Source organism: Ornithorhynchus anatinus, chromosome 16 (genome assembly GCF_004115215.2).
Source record: "Ornithorhynchus anatinus isolate Pmale09 chromosome 16, mOrnAna1.pri.v4, whole genome shotgun sequence".
Lineage (NCBI taxonomy): Eukaryota > Metazoa > Chordata > Mammalia > Monotremata > Ornithorhynchidae > Ornithorhynchus > Ornithorhynchus anatinus.
Window position 1 is genome coordinate 27,444,574 of NC_041743.1, and position 25,091 is coordinate 27,469,664.

At 41.3% G+C, this 25,091-nt stretch overlaps 1 protein-coding gene across 2 annotated transcripts in view; it reads right to left on the reverse strand.

Annotated features, from left to right (window-relative positions):
• Positions 1 to 25,091, reverse strand: part of ATRNL1 (attractin like 1) — a 602,864-nt gene that overhangs the window by 356,420 nt on the left and 221,353 nt on the right. The window lies entirely within an intron of this gene.

A 25,091-nucleotide genomic window follows, 5' to 3' on the forward strand; every position in this document is an offset into this window, starting at 1 on the left:
TCTTTAAAAGTCACCTAGCAATTTTTGTCAATTAGGTACAAAGCTCACCTAAAACTGAGGCCCCGATATTTGAAACAGCTTCTTTTTCACTCCTTTAATTTAAAGTCTTAACTGGAATTTAGATAAAATCCCTAAATAAATCAGCTACAAAAGGAGCAACCTATTAAAAATAGTGAAACTGAGATATTACCAGGCTTCAATTTACTAAACCTATTAATATTAAAATAATTTTTCAACTGATCACAACACCCAAGTCAGAGTATTACTTTCATTTTCACTTGTACTTATGTAATTCAAGCTAATTATCCTCAGGCACCTGTACATGCTATGTGGAAACACAAATAGAGATTTCAATAATAAATCATATTTGCAACCGTTTACCATAGATGGCATTCTTGCTAAAATGCAAAATGAGTAGGAGAAAAATGTGATGCTGCTTCAATCTATACTTCATTCAAATTTTGAAGATTTATTACTTAGTAATTTTACACCCTCTCATGAATCAAAGCATACAAGTACCATTGCAAGTCAGCCATTTCCTTACTGAATGTTCATAACTCCCAATATATCTGTTATATTGATTCACTAAATACCAATATTCATTCGTCATGTCATCGAAAGATGAGGCTTTCTAAATCTCGGGGCACACATTTCAAAAATGCACAAAAATCTCCAATTAAAATGCATAAAAGACAAAACACAGTACTTCTAACACACTTTAATTCAATTATCCCAATGATTTCTGAACGTCCAAGTGCATAGAATTGCCTGCAAATATTTAAATGTATTTACAGGCAATATTTGTAGGGGGTTTTGAATCAGCCATCTCTACCCTACCTATCCTAGCTCCACTCCCACTAAAATCCAGCCCATACAGTTTATCCTTCTATTCTCAATGTTTCCTCTATTCTCTTGTTTAGCTGAACATTTGGAAGGATTCCACCAGATTAAGGCGAAGCACAAAATGCACCAATCCACTATGAAACCTCCTGAATCTCTTCTAGACTGTAAACTCGTTGGGGGCAGGGAATCTATCTACCAATTCTGTAACACTGTATACTGCACTTTTCCAAGTGCTTCGTATAGTGGTCTGGATACAGTAAGCCCTCAATATATGTGACTGATTGATGTTACCTAACCAATCACCATATTCCCTATCTTCAAAGCTCCTCTAATCTTGCTTCTCCTCCAGAAAGCCTTACTCGATTAATCTCTCATCTCCCCCCTCCCTGCTGCATCACTTAAGCAAGCAGGATCAGAGAAAAAGAGGGAGTAAGTATCCCCAGTCGGAGGCGTAATGTGTATTAATCATGTTGGTATTTGTTAAGCTCTTACTATGTGCAGAGCACTGTTCTAAACGCTGGGGGAGATACAGGGTAATCAGGTTGTCCCACGTGAGGCTCACAGTCTTCATCCCCATTTTACAGATGAGGTAACTGAGGTACAGAGAAGTGAAGTGACTTGCCCGCAGTCACACAGGTCACAAGTGGCAGAGCCGGGATTCAAACCCATGACCTCTGACTCCCAAGCCCGGGCTCTTTCCACTGAGAACCACGTATTACTATAGCAACCTGCTTATGAATCATCTGGATTATCTCCAGTGCCACTGCTTTTTCCCATGATGTCTGAAACTATCACTTCTGTACTTAGAATCACCTGATAGGCACTTAGGTGATAACTGTGGTATCTGCTAAATGTCAACTATTTGCCAAGTCCTGTACTAAGCACTGTAGAAGATAAAGGATGATCAGGGCCCACAAGGGGCTCACAGCTTAAGCAGGAGGGAGAACAGGTTTTGAATCCTCGTTTTGAAAATGATAGAACTGAGGCACAGAGAAGTTAAGCGACTTGCAACAGGTCAAACAACAAGAACGTTGTGGAACTGGGCTACAACTCAGGTCTTTTAACTTCTGGGCCCATGCTTTCTCCACTAGGCCACATACTCCCTAACCCCCTGGGCATTTAGCATATCCTTATACTCGGTTGTTTCCCTTACCTGTACTTAATTTTAATGCCTATCTAACTCTTTAGACTTTAAGAACCTTGAGGGCAAGGACGACGTCTACTTACACTACTCTACTCTCAAAAGAGCTTAGTACAGTGTTCTGCACTATTTATTTATATTAATGTCTGTATCTTCCTCTGGTCTGTATGCTCTTTGTGGTCAGGGAATGAGTCTTTTATTGTTGTTCTGTACTCTCCCAGGCACTTAGTACAGTGCTCTGCACACAGTAAGCACTCAACAAATATGAATGACTGACTGACTGCACAGAGTAATGGCTCAATAACTGATTGATTGTTTCTGAAAACAGAAATATAAAAAAAAAACATCTTATAGAAGCAACGTGGCTCAGTGGAAAGAGCCCGGGCTTGGGAGTCAGAGGTCATGGGTTCAAATCCGAGCTCTGCCACTTGTCAGCTGTGTGACTGTGGGCAAGTTCTCTGGGCCTCAGTTCCCTCATCTGTAAAATGGGGATTAAGACTGTGAGCCTCATGTGGTACAACCTGATTACCCTGTATCTACCCCAGGGCTTACAACAGTGCTCTGCACATAGTAAGTGCTTAACAAATACCAACATTATCATACCATTTTTAATTGTTTGTTCATAACAAGAAATGTAATGTGGTGATTAAAAGTTTAATTTAAAATCCAAGATAGTAAACTGATTTTAATTCAAAGGATTTAGAATTTCACTTCATTGTACTTTACATGGACAATGCCTATCAGAAGTATATTTGCTATGTCGACTGAATTGTTGTTCCATTAACTTGAAACTGACTACCTATTCTCTGGAAAATGATAAAGCAAAAAACAAATCAGTTAATATAATTAGAAATTCCATCATCACTTTCGGGTTTGCAGTTCACAATGAAACCAAACCTCTAGCATTACAGACCACCACAAAATAGCATCAGCGATTGCAAAATAACTTACAGCAGACCTGAATTTTATATTTCATTTAAATGCCAAAGATGGATCATTAACATCTTAGAATATAAGGCACATAATTCTCAACAAGCCATAGAAAGGGAATTAATTCACTGTAGCAAGGAAATATTTGAAAAATAGAAACACTAAGCACTATTTACTGATCGAGTTCTATACATTGAGATATTTTAACATTTATTTTAAAGGTGATTTAATGCTGAAAAAAGTGACCTACTCTGTCATTTGAATCAAAAATGGAATAGAAACTTTATCTGTATTCCAGCTTTTCAGTTCTTGGTTTTTTTTTTAACTTGTAGTGGTAAGACCCCATTATTTCAGAAGAAATAAAGACAGAACTGTCAACTCTAGCTTCAATTGGCAAATATGATCAAAAGAGCAACTTATGTTATCAAATCAGAATTGCTAAGCTACAATGGAAACATGGACATATCACTATTAAGACCTGGTCCAGTCTCAATTTCAATTTTTCTACTTTGATCATTATGAACAAAAGAATAACACTTATTCTAAGAAAGAAATCAGAATTTAAAGTGGAGGGTAATTCTTAGCATTCTCCAAAAAAAATCAAATCTAAATTATGACATCAGTTGCAGATTGACTTAATAGTGAATTACCAAATCCAATTTACTCAAGACCTGGTAATTTAGATTCAATCTAATTTAATTCAATTTAAACCGTGATGTACAAATGTTGATGAACAACACTACTGCAGGAGAATGCAAAGTACTTAAGGCCAATGTGCACTTTCAGTTATTCAAGTTATTAGCACTGCAGCTAAGGTTTTTTTCCTCTGTCACAATAAAATTGCAAAGTACTTAGAAACCATAAAGAATGGATGTTAGCAATATAAAATCTCACCCTCCAATTCTTGCAAATCAATTCAACAGCATGGTTTCCAACATTAAAAAATTCTTTCCGAGACCTAGATTGTAAATGCGTACTTTAAAGATGTCATGGGTCAAACAAAATCTCCATCTTGGACCACCCTTGACATTCATTTCCCGTTATATTGGAACCCAGAATTTTTTTTCTTTAACTTACCTTTTAAAATTTGAACAAATTTAACTGCCAACACCATATAATCTCTATCTTAATCTGACATTTAAACAGACCTAAATCATTAAACCCATTTAAATTAGTGTGGCCAATTGTCCGGTTTCATACTAGACCAACTGCTTGCCGGCTGGTCTGTCCCGTCTGGTTCCAATTCAGTCCTGGGCATTTTTACTTGTCTCTCTCCCTCAACCGCTCCTTCCGACACCAAGTTCCCTCTGCTGCCACTCTTGCTGCTGAGTTGGGTGATCTGGGTGGCCCCACACTGTCCAGGAAGGGACAGTCGAGACTCCGTCAAGGGTTTAGGGGCTTCCCCCAAAGAAATGCTCTTACGATCGCACAAAATCTTCATACTTCTGAAATACGGCACCTGTGACATAGGCACATTCTGCTGCGGACCAGATATAATGGGTGTGAAGATCGCGTGCATGTCCTTGTCTGGTGGACGGTTGGGATCATCAGTGGCCACCCTAATTTAAACCTACAATTGCCACTTGAATGGCATAATTTAAGATTTCAATAGGAAGAACTCAAAAACATGAACGGAAGAATATTAGTTACAGAAATCCCTTGGTGCCTGTGGAGGATACTTCACTTCACTCCATACTTCAGAGTGGCCATACTTCACTCTACGGCCGCCGTCACTTTTCTACCAAATCATTCAATCGAGTTTGCCGACTCATCAAGAACCTCCAGTCGCTGCCCACCCACCTCGGCAACAAACAAAAACTCCTCACCATTGGCTTTAAAGCACTCAACAAACTTGATCCCTCCAACTTCAGCTCGCTAACTCTCCTGCTACAACCCAGCCTGCACACTTTGCTCCTCTAAAGCCAACCTACTCACTGTACCTCAGACTCATCTATCTCGCTGCCAACTCCTCATCCTTCCTGCCTCTGGCCTGGAACTCCTTCCCCATTCACATGTGAGAGATGATCACTTTCCCCATCTTCAAAGTCTTATTAAAATCACATCTTCTCCATGAGGCCTTCCTCCACTAAACCCTCATTCGCCTAATCCCTCTCCCTTCTGCGCTGCCTATATGTTTGAATCTGTCCCCTGTATAACTGATGCTGACCCCATCCCACAGTTACCAGAGGCCCAAAGGCAGTGAGTTTTACAGAGAGCATGCCAGCAATGCTTAGCCAAGGCAACTTTTTTGCCTTTTCAATTTAGCAGAAACCTAAAATATTCACAAAAAATTAGCAGCTGTCATGATAGCCTTTGCCCTTGAGAAAACACTAACAAATACAGAATTGAACCATTGATTTTCTTTGTTTCACTGTATTTACATTTGATGGTAGAGAATATGTTTCTCTTATTTTGTTCACCTGGCTAAATGTCTGCCCTTAAGCCACAAGAAATGGGTATTTGATAAATCGTTTCCAGGCTGAAACAGCTTATAAAAAACCTAATTTAAGGGAATCGCTAAATTCAAAAATGGGAACTGGGAAGAACTGAAGAAATGACCTGAAAACATAACCCCACTCTTTCTCTCCATCAACTTGTCTGAAGGAAAAAAGAGTTATCGATACTCTCAACAAGTAAAATGTAGAACAAAATTCATTAGTGTTGTGATTTGGGCCCTTACTTCAGTACAAACAGAAGTATCTTTAATCTTAATGCATTTCCAGGGCACTTGGAACTTGTCCATACCATGTCAATTTAAGACAGACTCCTTTATGATAAAGTATGGCTTTATGGGATGCAAGCTTATTTTAAATGAGCCAACTTGTACATACCAAAGAGGTTTTCCTCAATCAAAGGACAGTGAAATAACTCAGTTACCAAATAGTTTACACTTTGGTTCAACGATAGAGCACTGAGGCAGCAAATCAGATATTTCCCCAGCAATACGGAAAGTACAATACAGTACAACTTCAAGATTTAATTATACTACGACTGCTGAATTTCAACATTAATTATCACTCTCACTTTGAGATAATGCTGCAACCTGCACCTAGGTTTAAGTACTTCCTTTCCTTCCCCCCCCACTCTTTTAAGTATTATGCCTATTTTGAATCGAGCGATTACAGTCCATTTCAATTAAGAATGAACTGAACTAGCAGAGTGCTCAAAGCCTCCACCTCGCAGCAACTGCCAGCACTCACCTCCTCCGCAACCATGCCATCGAGGGGCCTCACCCCCGGCCTGCCCTGCACCAGCCGGGGGGACATCAGCCAGGGGAATGGCATTCCACCTCACCAAGACTGCAGAGCTCTCATGACTGGTAGCCCCTTCGCCCATCGCCGTGATATCCAGAAGCTTCATTTCTGGGTTGCCCCGCGTCAACCGGAAAGACGCGCCAGCCCAGACACCGTCCGACTTCCGTAAAATATAGAATGTAGGGAAGGCTGGGGTGGTTACTGTGGCTGAAGCGGTGACTGTAAGACTCGGGAAATTGAAACTCTGTTCTTCTAGTCCCATCAGCCTACTGCTCTTTTTGTTTGTATTTTTTGCATTCACCATTGCGCTCATTTTCGATTATTCTGTTCTCATGTTTTACTGTTTCATCTTTTCTTAGGCTTCCCCATCTCCCTCTTCCCACCTTATTCTTTGATTTTTGAGTTCCCTTGAGCCAGGAATCATGATTAGTTCTCCACCCTGTACATTTTTCTATTATTTAGCACCACGCTTTGCACACGTAAGGCATTTAATAAACAACAGTACTAAGTATAATATAATAGCAATAATAATAATAACTGTAGTATTTGTAAGTGCTTATCACGTGCCAGACACTGTACTAAGCGCGGGGATAGATACAAGAAAATCAGATTGCACACAGTCACTGTCCCACATGGGGCTCACAGTCTTAATCCCCATTTTACGCATTAGGCAACTGAGCCACAGAGAAGTGAAATGACCATTCATTCAATAGTATTTATTGAGCGCTTACTATGTGCATAGCACTGTGCTAAGCACTTGGAATGGACAAATCGGTAACAGATAGAGACAGTCCCTGCCCTCTGACGGGCTTACGGTCTAATCGGGGGAGACGGACAGACAGGCACAATAGCAATAAATAGAATCAAGATCACCCAAGCCCAAGGTCACACGGCAGACAGTGGCAGAGCCAGAACTAGAACCCAGGTCCTGCTGACTCCCAGGCCCAATTTCTATGCACCAGGCCAGGCCGCTTGATTTAGCATACATAACAGGAGATCTCCAGCATGCTAGCTCAAGGTGCGAATATGCTGACCAGGATGTGAAAGCCGACACTTTCGATATTAAATATTAACTGACATATGCACACAGTAAAATCAAAGTCAAAATCATTCCTTATTGGTACCTACTCATATTACTCTCTGATCATGCACTGAATTATAATCAGCTTTCAATATATTTCTACTTTTGGTCAATTTTTAGATCTTGGGACTGCATTCATGTATCAGATGTTATTTCTTATGGGAAACTCTACAGGCACTATAGCCCAGATAGGTTCCTTAAAAATATCACTTTATCGTGAACTCTGTTTTCCCACAGACTTTCATGTAATTAGGTTCTACCTTTGACAGCCAAGCCCTACAGGTAAGGAAAAACTGCATCGTAAATCCCTCCCCAAAGAAACAAGCCCTTGTGCCTCAAGCGTGTCCCAGGGTGTCAGAAGGACCTGGGTTCTAATTGCAGCTCCTCCTCTTATCTGCTGTGTGACCTTGGGCAAGTGACTTACCTTCTCTGTTTCTCAGCTACCTCATCTGTAAAATGGGGATTAAGACTGTGAACCCTATGTGGGACAGGGACTGTGTCCAATCTGATTAGTTTGTTCTACCCCAGAGCTTAGAATAGTGTCTGACACATAAGCGCTTAAATACCACTATCGTTATCATTGTTGTTATTATTATTATTATTATTATTATAGCCCTCCTATCCCTATTCAAAGTGGCTTTCCAGCTGCCTCAAAGCTGGCCTCTCCTTTCCCAGACATTCCCCTCCTTGCCCCCAAGGCCCAGTATTTTGTTTTCTTTTTGAACTGGCATCTTAGCAACATCTTTTCCTGTGGGCAGCACCATCACATCTCCCCCATTCATTCATATTTATTGAGCGCTTACTGTGTGCAAAGCGCTTAGGAGAGTACACTGCAACAATAAACAGACACACACCCTGACCACCACAAGCCAGTGGAAAGAGCCCGGGCTTCGGAGTCGGAGGTTCGAATCTCGGCTCTGCCCCTTGTCAGCTGGGTGACTGTGGGCAAGTCACCTAACTTCTCTGGGCCTCAGTGACCTCATCTGTAAAATGGGGATTAACTATGAGCCTCACGTGGGGCAACCTGATTACCCTGTATCAACCTGTGGGCAAAGCACTGTCCTAAGCGCTTGGGAGAGTACAATACAACAATAAACAGACACATTCCCTGACCACAACGAGCCAGTGCCAGCTGTCAACTGTAAGCTAAAAACCGAAGAGAAGATGAGGAATGGAACAGCAGTAGGCACTGGCGGCTGTCCCTGCGGCAACGGTAGCAAGTGCTACATGGCTGGGTTTTGCCCTATAAAATGGCCTAGAGGAAAGAGCACGGACCTGAAACTCGAGGGAACTGAGTTCTAATTCCTGGTCCAACTTTTTTTTTTTTTTTAAGATACTTGCTAAGCTCTTACTATGTGCCATGCACTGTACTAAGTGCTGGGGTAGATACAAGCTAATCGGGTTTGAGATAGTCTTTGTCTCATGGGGCTCATTGTATGTAGGACGGAGTAGGCTTTAAATTCAGTTGGGGAGACTGAGGCACAGAGAGGTTAAGTGACTTTCCCAAGGTCACACAGCAGGTAAAAGATGGAGCTGGAATTAGAAATCAGGCCTGATGACCCAAAGGCTCGTGCTTTTTCCACTAGGCCATGCTGCTTCTTACTCACCTGCTGGGTGACCTTAGGCAAGTAATTTAACTTCTGTGTGCCTCAGTCTCCCCAACTGCAAAATGAGGATGAACTGTATTTTTCATCTTAAAATCATTACCTTTGAAACCAGTTTAACCCTTGTTAAATATTAAAATACACTTTGTTCCATGAGTTCAGACAGCGTGGCTCAGTGGAAAGAGCCCGGGCTTCGGAGTCAGAGGTCATGGCTTCGAATTCCGGCTCTGCCACTTGTCAGCTGGGTGACTGTGGGCAAGTCACCTAACTTCTCTGTGCCTCAGTTACCTCATCAGTAAAATGGGGATTAACTATAAGCCTCACGTGGGACAACCTGATTACCCTGTATCTACCCCAGTGCTTAGAACAGTGCTCTGCACATAGTAAGCATTTAACCAACATTATTAGTCAGTGTTTTAACTACTTTATGTATTATGATTGCTTTTGAATACTTCAGGAGTAAGAATAAATTATTTATATTTTAAAAATAGAAAATTACTCATTGGTTACCAAGATGAAAATGTTATACTTCAAATATGAGATGATTCAGTTTAATGACAGGATAACGCAAAAGGACAAAATAAGGATGAAATGGATTACCCTTTGAAGTCTTTTGTAAAATTCAAAATTTATCACATTTACTAACCATAAAACCCCATATTAAGGATTAAATTAATATTTAGACTTTCCTTTCTTTTTTCTCTAAAAAAAGCTACTAATCTAAGAAACCACGAATCTTTTCAATGTATAAGTTCATAATTTAAGAATAAATTGATACATATATTATTTTTCCATCAGGCCAATAGGAAAACAATTTTTAAAGGGCAAGGATTAAGCAAGGTAAAATCTGAACGGCAAAGATCTACTTTATTTCTTTTTAAACCATTCACATGAAGCCTAAAATCTGGAAAATGAAAATTAAATCATCCTTGTATCAGGTTCATTAACTGCATTTTTAATGATCGCTGCTTAATTCAGCTGAGTATTTTTTAAACTGTTAATTAGCAATCCTCCTTTCTCACATCCAATTACACCCATCTCTTCACCCATATCACATAACTTTTCTAAAATGCTCAACACTGACAACAGAAAACACTTCCTTCTTCAGTACTCAACACTACCTTACTCAATTTCTGCGATCCGGATGGTAGGAAGGACATCACAGATCACTTACACTTTGAAACTATAAGGTAATTATTTATCTTACTCTGAATTACCTCCAAACAAAATCCTACATCCTCTCGTAGAAATATGTTCCAGAATTTCACACCTTGGTAGTCAGAAAATTGTTTTTAATGCCTATCCTGTATGCTTTCTCACTGACCTTACTGGTTCTAATCTGCCTTCAAGAGAAATGGAGGTCACAGATACGACCCCACTTCACACTGGGTCTGGATAATTTGGTGATCATTGAGTCTCCTTTCACAAGTGGCCAATTTTCAATCTACATGAAAGCATTCTGGAATTCCAACACTTGGTAAATAGCTAACCAGTCCTACCCTCAGTTACTCCTTATCTATAAACTGTGCTTCTTTGTAACTGTATATCTGGTTGCCTCTTTCAATAGGTCAGAGTTTTAGAACTCAAAGATCTGTACTAAATTAATAACTGAAGGCATGATGAATTTTCCTTCAACTATATTAATTTTCCCATAAAATGAATTCCTAGGCCACTAACTTGCATCCTGTGGGAACACATTATTTGAAAACTTCAAGGGTTAAATATTATCGTATCCCTCCGTTGAGACCCAAAGGTACACACCCCATCACTTGCAAGTGATCTTTCCAGGTTAACTTCCTCAAAAATTCATAGGATACTGTCACTTAAAACCAAACAAGCCAAGAAAAGGTTATGGTTATGGGAAAACGCATTTATGATGAAGAAATTAAATATTGTTTAAAGCCTGCACAATGATTACTTCACGGTTTCCCTCCTTGATATATCCATCCACATGTGCAATTGGAAAGTGGAAGTGGCATTTATGTTGCAGTCAAGGACCCGCCTTGCCTCTTCTCCCCTCCCAAATGGGATGGCAGGGTCAGAGGAGGCCAAGCAATGGTGCTGAGTGTGAAGGTGAAGACGGCACAGCAGTACGAGGAGACCTGTTCCTGGAGTACAAACCCCACCACCACACACGACACCCTGCAGTTGCGATGCCCCTAGGCACCAGATCCTCTCCTGTCCTCTTCAGCTTCAAGTCAAGTGAAGAAGAAGCAAAGCATTCACGGTGATCTTTAGAGCACAGGGGTCGGGGGAGGTTGAGGCCGTGATGGTTGAACCTGTTAGTCTCAGGGAGGTGGGAAATGTGAAATTATTCTACTATCCATATTGTTCTGTGGCTCCCAAAGGTTAATTCTTGCCTTTGTCTTTTTATTTTGTTCTTCTTTTTCACCTTTACGTCAGTGTCTATCCACAACACTCCACAGCTATAGATGGAACCAGGACTATAAACTTGATTTCCAGACTAGTGTTCTCCACTTAATATTCAGCATGGCTCACTCTTGCTAATAGCAGTCACATCACAGTCCTTCTTCCTGTTCCCTAATTTGTAAGTAATCTGGGCCTAATAATTATGATATTTGCTAAGTGCTTACTATGCCAAGGGCAGATAATCAGGTTGGACACAGTCTGTCCCAAATGGGGCACGCAGACTAGGTTGGGAGACAATAGGATTTAATCCACATTTTACAGATGAGGAAACTGAGGCCCAGAGATGTTAAGTGACTTACCCAAGGTCACAGAATAGACAAGAGGCAGAGCCAGGATGAGAGCCCAGGTCCTGTGACATCCAGACCCAGGTTTTTGCTACTAGGCCATGCTCCTTCTACTTGAATTCCCCTTTTTGGTTTAATGTTCCTTGAGGCCAGAGCTAGTACCTTTAACTTCTTTGGCTCGGGAGGGGTGGCTGGCCACCTAGCCAATATTGGAGTTGAGGAGATCAATGGATTGACTGGGCAATCATCTTGGCAAATTCTTCTCACAATTAATTAACTGTATTTACTGAGCAATATGTGCACAGCACTGTACTAAGTGCTTGGAAGAGTATGATACAATAGAATTAGCAGTATAGCAAATTGTACAGAATCTTATTCTATGAACTGTACTACTATACAAATGGAACTACAGGATAAGAAACTCTGACTCTTTTCTTCTGTATACTATACTGCCTGCCCCTCAACCAAGGGCTCTGGGTCATCCTCATAACGTAGTGTTCTGGAAATGGTTCTTAACCTCATGGGCTCATTATATGCCTAAATAGGATCCATTTTCAGGCTAAAATATGATGTTTATGTGAAAACAAAGATTACTATGGAACCAACCGAAGCTTTCCTGCAACATTTCAACAATAATAGATAACACATCCTTTAAGGGAAAGAATTATCAACCCAAATAAGGTGGGAGTCAGTAATCTACTATCCATTCAAAACAATCTTGCCTAGTAGAATTGTCTGTTTGAATAACTAACAGTTTGTCACTCCATTCTAACAAAGTTTATTTTGTAAACAGCAATCACATTTATCTGCAAATCTGCAGTTAGGAAAAACAGAACTACTCTTATAGGTCAAACATTTTCCCATAATATTGACAACCAGAGAATTGCTATTGTTAACAATACCTCTTTTGTGGGTTTAACCACAATAAAAACAAGATAAGCTCCATTTCTAAGGTAACATGCAACTCCCAGCTAACTTTCTTTAAAAACAAATTCTCCCCAAGAGTGACATAATTATTTAAAACTCCACAGGCCTTCTAGGAAGCCATTAAAGTTGTGCTATGATTCCTCTATATCATGAACAATAATCAGACATGATCAAAGTCTTTCTTTTCAGAAAAACTATCTTTTTTAACCAAAGAAAGTTTTAAGGAGAGCTTATAGAGCTTGGATATAAAATGGCAAGGACATAGCAAACGAATGTAGAAATCAAGTCATTTTTTGTGCCTAAAATAACTTTTCTAGTTTGACTCCAAGTAGTGATGTTCTGAGTAACCACAAATAGCTCCCAAACTAAGAAATTGCCCCCAGTGCCAAACTGGGAGCAAGGCCAGCAGGCTGGATTTTTCCCCACAGGAAAAAGGTACATTGACGTATGTCTGCTGTGACTGATCACACAAATTTAGAGCTACAAAATTCCTCCATGAATATTTCCTTACCATAGCTGAACACAAATTAAGTTGGATGCTATCATCACTTAAATGTTTTTATGAGAGGCTCAGATCAGGGCAAAACTGCAGAACATTTCAATGTGTGATCTGTCACCATGTGCAAATATAGGACAAAATGAGAAGTTGTGGGGTTTTTTTTGTAGCTCATTCTGTTTTCCATAGTTTTTTGGCAAATTGCTAAAAGAGGTTTCACTGTAGTTCTAACTCACAGTAAGCTATTTACAAAAGTGGAGAATAGGCTTCATTAAATAACCTGAAGCCAATCCTGGCCAAAGCTGTACACTGCCCAAAATGGGTTGAAGATACACATAATGATGACAATTCAGAGGCTGCAGAAAAGGGTAAGTTTTTCCTAAGTCACAAAAGTTACCGAAAGGTTATACAGCCTGACATATAGGATTTGGCTGACCTAACTAGTAATGTCTGCAGTGCAGCACCATTTTCAGAAACTGTCAAAACGGAGCAGCTGGAAAATCCATTTAAGAACTATTCTAAATAATATTCACAGGCATCTAACGATGCAGTATTAATATTTGGCAATCAAAACTACTTTCAGGACTAATTTTAAACCTTGTTTTTCATCAAAAATGACTGCGGTTACCACCGTTCATAAGTATAGAATCCCTCTACGCCACAAGGTGGGAAAGCAGACACATTGCCACAGAAGTAACCTCCTCCATTAACGACTGAAAAAAAAACCTGTAGCATTTTCAATCGGTGATACTTACTGAGTACCTGAGTGCAAAAGTACTAAAGTCTCATTTTGTATTTTTTCCTCAAACCTGTGCTTCATAAAAAAAAAAGTGTAATTGTTGAAATGCCATGGGACTTAGTCGAAGCAATTATGGAAGAGCAGATTTCCAAGATCTTTACGAAATACTCAAAATCGCCCACAGTTAAAGAAAAATGAAAACCTCTGTTACCTCTGGAACATGTTCCCACCACAGGAAAAATGATTTCCTCCCAAGTGTCCATGGTACAACAGGGTGAACCTGCAGATTCTGGATTCATGGATATGGATCAGTTTCCTCACCCCCAACTGGGTGTTCTCTGGACAACTCGCTGTTACCTTCACGTTCTGGAAGACTTTGCTCCAGGTGACTTTCCCTCGCTTCACCGTGTTCTGGCTGGCACACAAAAATGGCTTTTGTCTGCCATAAAGGCATCAGCAGGTTGACACACAGTAAAGTCAGTGGAGTGGGATGGGCAACAGCAGAAGTGTGTGGAGGGGGGAGGGGAGGGAAGGCTACTAGATGGCCACTACGTGGGCTAACCCCTTGGCACTGTTGCTTTTCTTGTTGTTCCTTCACTGGTTCATTCATTCTTTTTCACTGTAGTTTCTTGCTGTGATTGTCTTTTCCCCTGAATTTTTCCATTTTTATCCCAGTGTATCTATCTTCTTCTCACCCTCCCAACCCCCGCTCTTAGACTGTGAGCCCCCTGTAGCCCATACAACTATCTGAACTATCCATATACCTTTCCCCTAGTCTACTGCTTGCCCAAATTAAAAGGTTAGCAGATGCAATTAAAAAATATTTTAAAATAGTGGTAATGATGGCAGCTGGGAGAAGCAGGTGCTGGTAGAGTGGTGAGTAGGGGTGTGAATAGTTTTACTGAGAAAAGGAGAGGGAGGGGATTGATTTAGTGGCCCAAAACCTAATCCCCTCCTTTTATCATTTTAATATACATCAGTATAGTATATATATATATACATATATACATATGACTGTATATATAATACATTTATATATATATATATTTAGAACAGCCTTTCACAATTTGCTCATGTACCTCTGTTTCCAAAGCAAAATCACCCAGTAAAGTGAGAGAGCAGTATGATCCCTCCTTGCCAACTGCAATATGACTTGATTTCTGGAGTCTAAGTAATTGGCCAGGTCTCCATAGGTTTCCTTATTACAACTGGGAAATGGGATGGAAGCAGAGCGCAGCCCATTACTGTATCACCAGTCTCTCTTTACCCTGACTACCTGATGAGTCTCCCGGGCACTCTCCTTTACCACACCACAAATGAGATTCTCCATCTTCCACTCACAAAATCCCAACAGAAGTTATGGGCTCCCAACAGCAGGCTTGGAGGGATTCTCTTTTCCATTACAGCCATTCATTATCGTGCTCTCCCAATTTATCTTCTCCAGGCTAGAGAGATCTTCATGTATCCTAGCCTAATCTTTGAGCTACATGCTTGGAAGTGACTTGGAGAGTATGGTTAAGAAGAGCTGATCCAGCCATTTCGGGGGTATTTTAGGCTGAGCCCACACCGCTCACCACCACAGGCCCGGGCTGCAGAGGACCAGGTATAGTCAGCCACCAGCTGAACTGTCGGCTCCTAAAGTCAGCTGGCAGGGCTCTGGCGAGGTGAGACGTCCCACTTGGGGGAAGAACGGGGATATCCGGTTCGTGCTCCGATGCTTCCGCTCTGTCAACCAGAAGAAAGTGGCCTGCAGCCTGGCCTGGACATTCATGGGGCTCCCCTCCTCCGCTCTGTAACCTCCTTAGGGGAGCAATTTGAAATACCTTGCTTCATCCACCTCCGATATAACATACAGTCTTTTTGGAACAGTCAATGCGTTTAAAAGTGCCTTAGTCCCCTCCTCCCCCCCCCCCCGCCCCTCGAAGCAGGAGGAGTCAAATTTTACTTTCATTCCTGTCCTCGGCTATGTCTGTAGTTCCCACATAGGCCTCTTTTATATGAGCACTAAATAAAAGCCAGAGGGATGACATTAGAAGAGATGAGAATCAGTCTTCACAATAAAACGAAGACAAAACCCATCCATATCAGATTAGTGTAATTTTCTTCCAAGCCCTCAGGATGTCTCTTCTAGTTCAGAATAGTGGTGTGAATTGATTTCTTTGCAGGAATACAAACACAATTGATGATTTTTTGCTGCCCCAACCCCATGTCCCATACAAAAGTACACTAAGAAAAGTGTTTCCTAAATAACTGCAGGAGTGTGGCTAATGCCTTTGGAATACAAATGAAATGACATTAATTTTAAACCTCCACATTTTAAAATGGTAAATCTTTGATTCATTTCTCTAGACAAAAGATAATAGACTTTCTCCTCTTTACTACTGTTATGAATGAACATGTAGCTTGGCAATGCGCAGCAATGCTTGATATTGCTAGTTATCCCAGGTACATTTCCATAACGGGAAATATTTTAGATCTTACTTTGGGGTCTGAAATGGGTTTTAAGAGTCGGGGTCCTGGAAGGGAAGACAGGGAGGAGGGGTCTCTACCACGATCCAAATGCAGGGCACAAAATCTCTCAATCAATAGCATATGCTGATACTCTGATCATAATTTGGACTTGGAAGAGTGCAACAGACATAAGTAACTTATTTCCTGTTCTTAAGGAGCTCACCATTTGAAGGGGGAAGTCGTTGAACTGCCAAATGCTCAATACAGTGCTCTGCACATAGTAAGTGCTCAATACACACCATTCATTGGACAAAAGAGTGATTTATCAATATTGGAAAAAGAACAAGGATATAACAGGCAATACAGTACAAACGTTTAGATAAAACAGCTGAATTAATGATTGACTATGCTAATATATCTGCAAATAAGTGCTAAGAAGATGAAAGAAACACACAAAAGCCTAAGGGCGGATGATGAGATTACACAACTAAGCTGCTGTGAACTCAATGGGGAAGGTTTCTGGGGGAGGTGGGGTACTGGGAGGGTTCAGAGATGGAAGTGCTGAAATCTGGCATATTTGAAGAAGGGGGTGGGGGGAGATGGGAAATGTAAGGAGCCAGAGATGGGAGAGTTGAGCATGAGGTATAATTAGAAGGTGAGTTTGGGAAGAGCAAGAAGTATGAATATGGGCAGAGAGAGTTCATTCATTCATTCAATAGTATTTATTGAGCGTTTACTATGTGCAGAGCACTGTACTAAGCACTTGGAATGTACAAATCGGCAACAGATAGAGACAGTCCCTGCCCTTTGACGGGCTTACAGTCTAATCGGGGGAGACGGACAGACAAGAACAATGGCAATAAATAGAGTCAAGATAGAGTCAAGATAAATAGAGTCAATGAGTGAGCTGGAGAGAGTGGGTGGAGAGCCTTGAGGCCAAGTGCAAAGAGTTTATGCTTAATATAGAGGGAGATTATAATAATAATAATAATGGTATTTGTTAAGCGCTCACTATGTGCCAAGCACTGTTTTAAGCACTGGGGTAGATGCAAGGTAATCAGGTTGTCCCATATGGGGCTCACAGTCTTCATCTCCATTTTATAGTTGAGGGAACTGAGGCACAGAGAAGTTAAGTGACTTGCCCAAGGTCACACAGCTGAAAGTGGCAGAGTCAGTATTAGAACCCACGACCTCTGACTCCCAAGCCTCTGCTCTTTCCACTAAGCCACACCGCTTGGAGGTTTCCGATGAGTGGAGAGATGGGTGTTGAGTGACATTTCAAGAAGTTGACCCAGGAAGCAATGTGTTTTCTGTATCTTTCCAGATCACCATCCAGCAACTGTCCGAGCTTCTCACCTAGCGTACTTAGCACAGAACTGCCAAGGTGAGCACAGTTTTATTCATTCATTCAAATATTCTTTCAATGTATTCACTGTGATCCTATCATGTGCAAAACACTGTATTAAGCACTGAGAAAGACTACGGAGGTGGGTTTTAGAAAAGATGTCTGGCTCTTAAGGAGCACACAGACTCATATGGGGAGGGGGCAATTTGGAGGGAAGTGCCAACTGGCACATGAAGAAAGACTGAAGGGATAAAGACCAAACGATATACGAACACAAGGAAATCGACTGTTTGAAGAGCGTTACAGCTCAAGCAGGTCTATCCAGGGACGGAAAATGACAGTAACCCCAGCTTTCTTAACGTTCTAAAATTTGTGAAAGCTCGGCTACTATTCCAGGCTCTCTCCATCCTGCTTAGATGAAGCGTGGGGGGGGCAGGACCCCCAGAGCGTGTGGGATGGGCAAGATGTGCCCCCAAGCCAAATGCCTCACGCTCCTGTGATATAAGAACGACCAAGTCCATGAATTGCTGCGACTTGGGTCTGTCCCCATCCTTCTCTGACAATAAGACAAGTCAGGACCCTCCCAGCTGGCATGGCAGGTGAGTGGCAGGTGTCCTGAAAAACATTCCTTAGGATTCCATAGGTACGGTACTAGTCGAGACCTCACCTTACTTACAGGATTTCATCGTGGGTCATCACTGTCTGCGATCCTTCCTGCCCCTGAAGGTAGAGCATGGCCCATGAGGGACACAGAAGCAACTGCTCGAGGATTTGGCTACGGAACTCGTGCGAGTAATCGGGGTGGGGGAGATAGAGCTGTGAAGCATGCAGGTCTCCCGGCCTCAGAGAAGCTACAGATCTTTGGCTTCATCTGAAACCTGATGCTACATTGGAACCACATTTCATCAGAAATGCAGAGAAGCAGTGTGGCTTAGTGGATAGAGCACGGGCTGGGGAGTCAGAAGGACCTGGGTTCTAATCCCGACTTTGCCACATATCTGCTGTGTGACCTTGGGTAAGTCACTTCACTTCTCTGGGCCTCAGTTACCTCATCTGTAAAATGGATGTGCAACCTGATTGCCTTGTATCTACCCCAGCACCTGGCACATAGCAAACACTTACCAAGTACCATTACTGATATTATTATTGTTGTTTTCATTTAATAGTCTTCCAAAATATGTACTGCTTTTTGTTAACTGCTGTGACACTTGGCAGTGTGCAAACAGACAACTGAATTCTGTGGTAACATTTAGCTCCAGGTGGCCAATGAAGACCTTGGGTTTTATGTACTCCTTACCTGAAGCAGGTTGTGGAAACTACTGGGGTATCTCTCTACTGCTGTTACCTTTGGGGCAGAGAACCTTTGTACCTTCCCAAGCACCAAAGTACTCTGCACTCAGTTCTAGCTCAATGAATACCATTGCTAACAATTCTGCATCTACCATTAAGACTGTAGCCAGATAACTTTCGAACAGGTCACTGAAAAGTAACCAGGCTTTTCCTTAATTGCACTGTATTTCACACCAAAACACAGCATGGAAAATAATGTCTTTGCAAGGAAGAGCACAGAAGACCACAGGGCCAAACACTAGAGCATTTGTCAGTCAACAGACCTGTCTCTTGCAACTGCTAGTACATTCTGCCTTCCTTGAGGAGTTCATCGAGATCCTAGCTTTGGAGAGCTAGGCTCTGCAGTGCAAAACAATTGAGAATGAACAATTCTTCGAGAGCATAGGCCTAGGGAGGAAACCAAGAAGATGTCTTGGGAAAACATCTGCATTCTGTAAGCCTAAGGAGAATCGCCCCGTCTTCATATAAATTTGCCAATCAGAGTTCACTTACTGGACTTAACTAGGTCAAAATTATTCTGTCCCAGAAGTAGAGAAATAGTGCAATGCCCCACAAGAGAATAGCAGTGATGCAGATTAAGAAATAGCCTCAGAGATTCACAGAATTATAATTATCATTAATTGGAGCACTAACTGCTTTATGACATATAGAATTCAGCATGAAGAAGTTCAGAGCAGAGGGTTCATGATTCAGTGAATAAAATCAAATAAATAGAAGTTACACCATTGATTCAGGTTTCATTCCAAACAGAGCAAGATTCAAGGTCATTTCATAAACTCAAAAGCCAAAATAAAGGATGTTTTGGGGGACAAGGTTCCATGGACCAGCCTAAATAAAGAATGCCTCACTCTGCCACTCAGGGACTATAATTCAGAACATTCCCAGTATGTAAAATCCAGAGGTATATCCTGATATGTTGCATGTCTGCTGAGAGAGCCTGGGATTTGTAAATTCCACTGGATTTTACAATCAGTCACTGCTGGTAATGAGGTCCCTCCCCAACTCTGCCTTCCTTCACGCTGCCTCAACTGTGTGCCCACTTCCCAGTTGATTACTTGCAGGTCAGGGTCTCCACTCCAGCAGCGGCTTGGGAATCCTCGAATGGTGCTGGAATGGAAGGGGCAGCATCCCTTCTCTCCTCAGTCTGATCATGTTCTGAAGTAAGAGAAGACCTCATTCAGCCACTTCTCCTTCCCCCTCATCCCATTCATTAATTACAGCCTCTTCTCCTGTCCCAAGTCTGTGCTGCTTTTGGAGGATAGAGGATGAAGGAAACGTGGCTGGGTGGGAACTGCTGCTCCATATAACAGGTTCCTTTCCACCCCTAAGCGGCCAGAAATGGCCCTGGGCTAAATTGGTCCAGCTCCCTGTCATTTGGAGCGAGGAGGCAGGGCCAAGACTCAGGGATCTGGCCAACGGGGATGAGAATGGGACCATCCCCACCCCAACCCCAAATCATGCTCCTTCCAGAAATTACAAAGGCACACGGCTTGAGGAGGGGATGTGTGATTCCTTGGTTTACAAATGAGTATTAAAAATACTGGCTAGGTAAGAAGAAGGGGAGCTGGGAAGGCTGTGGGAGGGGATCATGTTTGAGGTACAGAGGAAGGTGGGGGAGGGTCCAGAAAGTCCCTGAGAAAAGAAGGAAAAAGGATGAGGGGAGGGAGTCCATGGGGTGATGGAGGAAGAGGAGGAATTACAGGGTAATTTTTCATTACCCATAGGGTTTGGTTATGTTGGGACTGGAATCCAGCAAATTACATTTAAAGCTATGGAAAAAAAAATTTTTACATTATGGTGGCCCACAATATACCCACAGTTGGGAAGAACATAGGACAGACACATCCTATCCATACATGCCTAAGTATGAAGTAAATGGAAGCATTACCATCAAAAATGAATGATGATTGACAAAATTTTACATTATATCAAGAAATGAAAGGGGTTTAGGAAGTTTAAAACACTATTTTCTCAAAAGATGATGGTGCTCTAGCCACTTCTGTCCAGAAGAAGCAATGGTAGTTTAAAGTCCGATTGCCTTTTCTTGGTAAGAGTAGGGATGCTTGCTCCATTTTATTTGCTTCATTTTTCAAAAACACTGCTTCTCTAGTGTGCAATTTATAAATGTTTACGAACAATTTCATCAGCAGCTTGTATATTGCTTTATAACTTGTTAACTTTTCAGAACTTGCTAAAGGGTCACAGTAAGAGAGCTCGTACCTGCTCTCCCGAGTGCCACAGATTTCAAAGAGTTCTGAGAGGGCTCAAGCCAATCTTTTACTTCTGGAACCCACAAATTCACAAATGAAAATATAAAATCCCACATGTACCCAGTAGCTTTTAGTATTTTATATCAGAACTCAAAGACAAAAGGATTCCTGACACACTGTACTTTATATTCTAGGACTGTGCTACCAAAATAATCACTGGAAGCAGGTGCATTTTCAATACTTGGTGGAGTTTGTGCTTTTCAAAAATGTATTCTGTCCCATCTTTTCTACTTTTGGCATTCATATTTATGAATACTTCAATGTATAACAACCTGGTTCTGTGCTTAGTGGACGTCAGATTCTACTGATTATTCAAAGGACAAATCTTTCTCAACCATTCATTTAAAATTATCCCGGCACCTTTGGAACACTGACCTTCAGCTTAATAGTCATCACAGATTCAACATCACAACTGGTGCTTTTAAACATCTTCATCCAACACTGGACATTCTATGATTCAAAATACTGACTACAAAAGTAGAGCTGTTCACAGATATAAATAGAAAATAACCACACCTAAGTAATCACTTAAAGGAAAGAGAATCAACTTAGTGAATTCAAGTACATGTCCGCGTAGACAAACTTAATCTGAAAAGGTTACTAAAATGTAAAGCCCACTGTGAGCTAGCTGAATCACATGTGGCTTTAGACCAAAATGCAGCAGAAGAGCTATTATTTTTGTAGCACAAGAGATCAAACAGTCAAAGTATGGTATTCGCTGAGCATCTACTTTGCACTGAGAACTGTACTAAACATTGGGGAGAGTACAATAGAATTTGAAAGACAATCCCTACCCCAAGGAATTTTTCATTTAGTGGGTGAGAGATATGAAAATAACTTAGATGTAGAAAGGAGAAGTGGATATCTAGCAATCTACTATGTACCGAGTACTGTACCCTGTGCTCGGAAGAGGACAGTACAACAGAATTGGCAGAGATATTTCCTGCCCATCAGGAGCTTACAGTCTAGAGGATATGGGTACGAATAAGCAATAGCAGAATAAGCTTAAGCAATAGGCATGTAAACTGATATCTAGAGAGTACTACAGGTGTTGTGAGTAAACAAGTGCATAGTTAGCACAGAAGTCAGGGAAGTTAGGGAAGCCGCGCGACTCAGCGGAAAGAGCACGGGCTTGGGAGTTAGAGGTCATGGGTTCAAATCCCGGCTCTGCCAATTGTCAGCTGTGTGACTGTGGGCAAGTCACTTAGCTGCTCTGTGCCTCAGTGACCTCATCTGGAAAATGGGGATGAAGACTGTGAGCCTCAGGTAGGACAACCTGATGACCCTGTATCTCCCCCAGCGCTTAGAACGGTGTTCTGCACATAGTAAGCGCTTAACAAATACCAACATTATTAAGTGCTTAACAAGTACCAACATTATTATTACTATTCTTAAGTTCTCGAGTAGTACTTAGAAGAATACAGCTGGGGGGGGGGGGGGAAAGAAAATTATTTGGGGAAGGTCTCTATGAGGAGACAGAAGTTCAGAAGCAAAAATTGAGCACATGTAGCAAGAGGAACACCACCACCTTTCTAACAAAGCATCTGACAGTATCAACCAACTGGGGCTCTGGAAACTGCTAAGAAAATACAGCTCTCCTGAGAAATTCATCACGATTCTCAGGCTACTCTGAAACCGAACGGTTGGTTCGGTCAGTTAAAAAAACTGGTCCTGTTTCTTGTTATACTGTACTCTTCCAAGTGCTTAATACAGTGCTCTGCATACAGTAAGCACTCAATAAATACGACTGACTGACTCTTTCTGTATCACTGAACGAGTGAACTGGGGCTGTAAGGTAAGTCCAATTGTTATCAACCCATTCTGATAGGTTGCCATCCCCTGAGGATGCAACAAGATCGTGGCTCAGTGGAAAGAGCACGGGCTTTGGAGTCAGGGCTCATGAGTTCGAATCCCAGATCTGCCACTTGTCGGCTGTGTGACTGTGGGCAAGTCACTTAACTTCTCTGTGCCTCAGTTCCCTCATCTGTAAAATGGGGATTAAGACTGTGAGCCCCACGTGGGACAACCTGATTCCCCTATGTCTACCCCAGCGCTTAGAACAGTGCTCGGCACATAGTAAGCGCTTAACAAATACCAACATTATTAAGATATATGCAAGGTGGAGTCAGATATGCTTCTAATCCACTGGGAAACTCTCATTCATTCGATTGTATTTACTGGGTGCTTACTGTGTGCAGAGCGGTAATTCAAGAGTGGGATCATAATTAAAATGACTGCTCTGGAGGCACATATGAAAAGGATACGCACATGATTGAGAACGGCTTCACAGACCCAGCCTAACACTATGGTCTAACCGCAAACCTGAATAAAACAGAAATTATTTATCAGGCTACAACCAGAAAACCCTACTCTAGAACCAAAGGTTTTCATCAGCGACTCAAAACGTAATTGGTCTCAAATTCTCCTCCGTAAGCTGGGTGCTATCTCAGTATTCATGGACTGGATGGGAAAATCAAAACTAAAACATGGTCTTCAGGGGACTGCAAGAGACAGTGTGGAGGAAAGGGGGCAACAAGCTCCATATCAAGTGAAGGTCCTCAGCATTGTTGTACCTTATAACTTTCTATGTAGCCCTGCTACACATCCCAAATTCAAATCCTGGAGCAGTTTCATCGGCATCATCAACATCAAATGGAAGTACCAGACTACCAACAATGAGGTACTGGAATGCAGTCAGCTCGCCAGCATTAAAGCACTAACACAACTCTGCTAGCAGACATATCTGAGGAAAATGAATGACAGCAGGATGACAGCAATTGCTATTCGGGGAACTGAAAGGTGTCACATGCAAGTCTAGAAGGCAGAAAAAGCAATTAAAATATGATGGTGCACTGTTCCCAACAATGTGATATAGCCGTGTGCTGTTCAGAGACCAATGAAGTAGGTAGGTCAACCTGGTGGACAGAAATTGGAAGAGAGGTTGCTTTCTCTGAGCAAAAGCTTATGAGAAATCAAAATGTAAGGAGGCAGAATTGAAAATATCCACTTCTCCGTCTCCTTTCTATCTCTAAATTATTTTCATATCTCTCACCCACTAAATGAAAAATTCCTTGGGGTAGGGATTGTCTTTCAAATTCTATTGTACTCTCCCAAATGTTTAGTACAGTTCTCAGTTCAAAGTAGATACTCAATGAATACCATACTTTGACTGTTTGATCTCTTGTGCTACAAAAATAATAGCTCTTCTGCTGCATTTTGGTCTAAAGCCACAAATCTAATATAGGACAAAACCATGAGCGCAACAAGGATTTATCTTTACTTGTACACAATTGTTATAGTATATGTTACTCCTGCACTGGTCTTTTCAGCAACACTCAGATGCACCAATGGAACCTCAATGTCAGTAAAATTGAAGAACAGCTATATATACACTCAAAAATAATTAGGGATGTTTAAAAATGAAACATCACCGATAAATGTGCTACTGTGGAAGGAAACAAATGAAGCCTGAGGAGTATTTACATGGGGACGAAGATACAAGTGTTTCTATGTAAAACCTGCTAACGAATGGATTTCCTAATTTTCCCCAAAAGTTTCTAAATACGAAGAGATTTCTATGTTTCATTGTCATGTTCATTTTAATAAAGTAATTGGATTTGTGGTACCTCATTAACAGCGGCTAACTGGCCCTCCTCTTGGCAGTTACTGATAACTTCTACTTTTCAGAGCTTTTAAAATCAGTATTTATCAGTGAACAATGTTAAATATTCCAAAGGAACTTGAACACAAAGGAAGTTGAAATAATTAAGTATGCTACACTGAGTAAATTTTATTGAGGACAGATGTTCCTCTTGACTTTTATTAAGCTGTTTCTTCGGTTACAAGGTTCAGTCTATTAACATGGGAAATAAAATCTTTGCAGAGCTCTGAAACAAGAACTAGTTTGTTAAAAGACTGCTGATTTCCCCTTCTTCTAGTATACTAC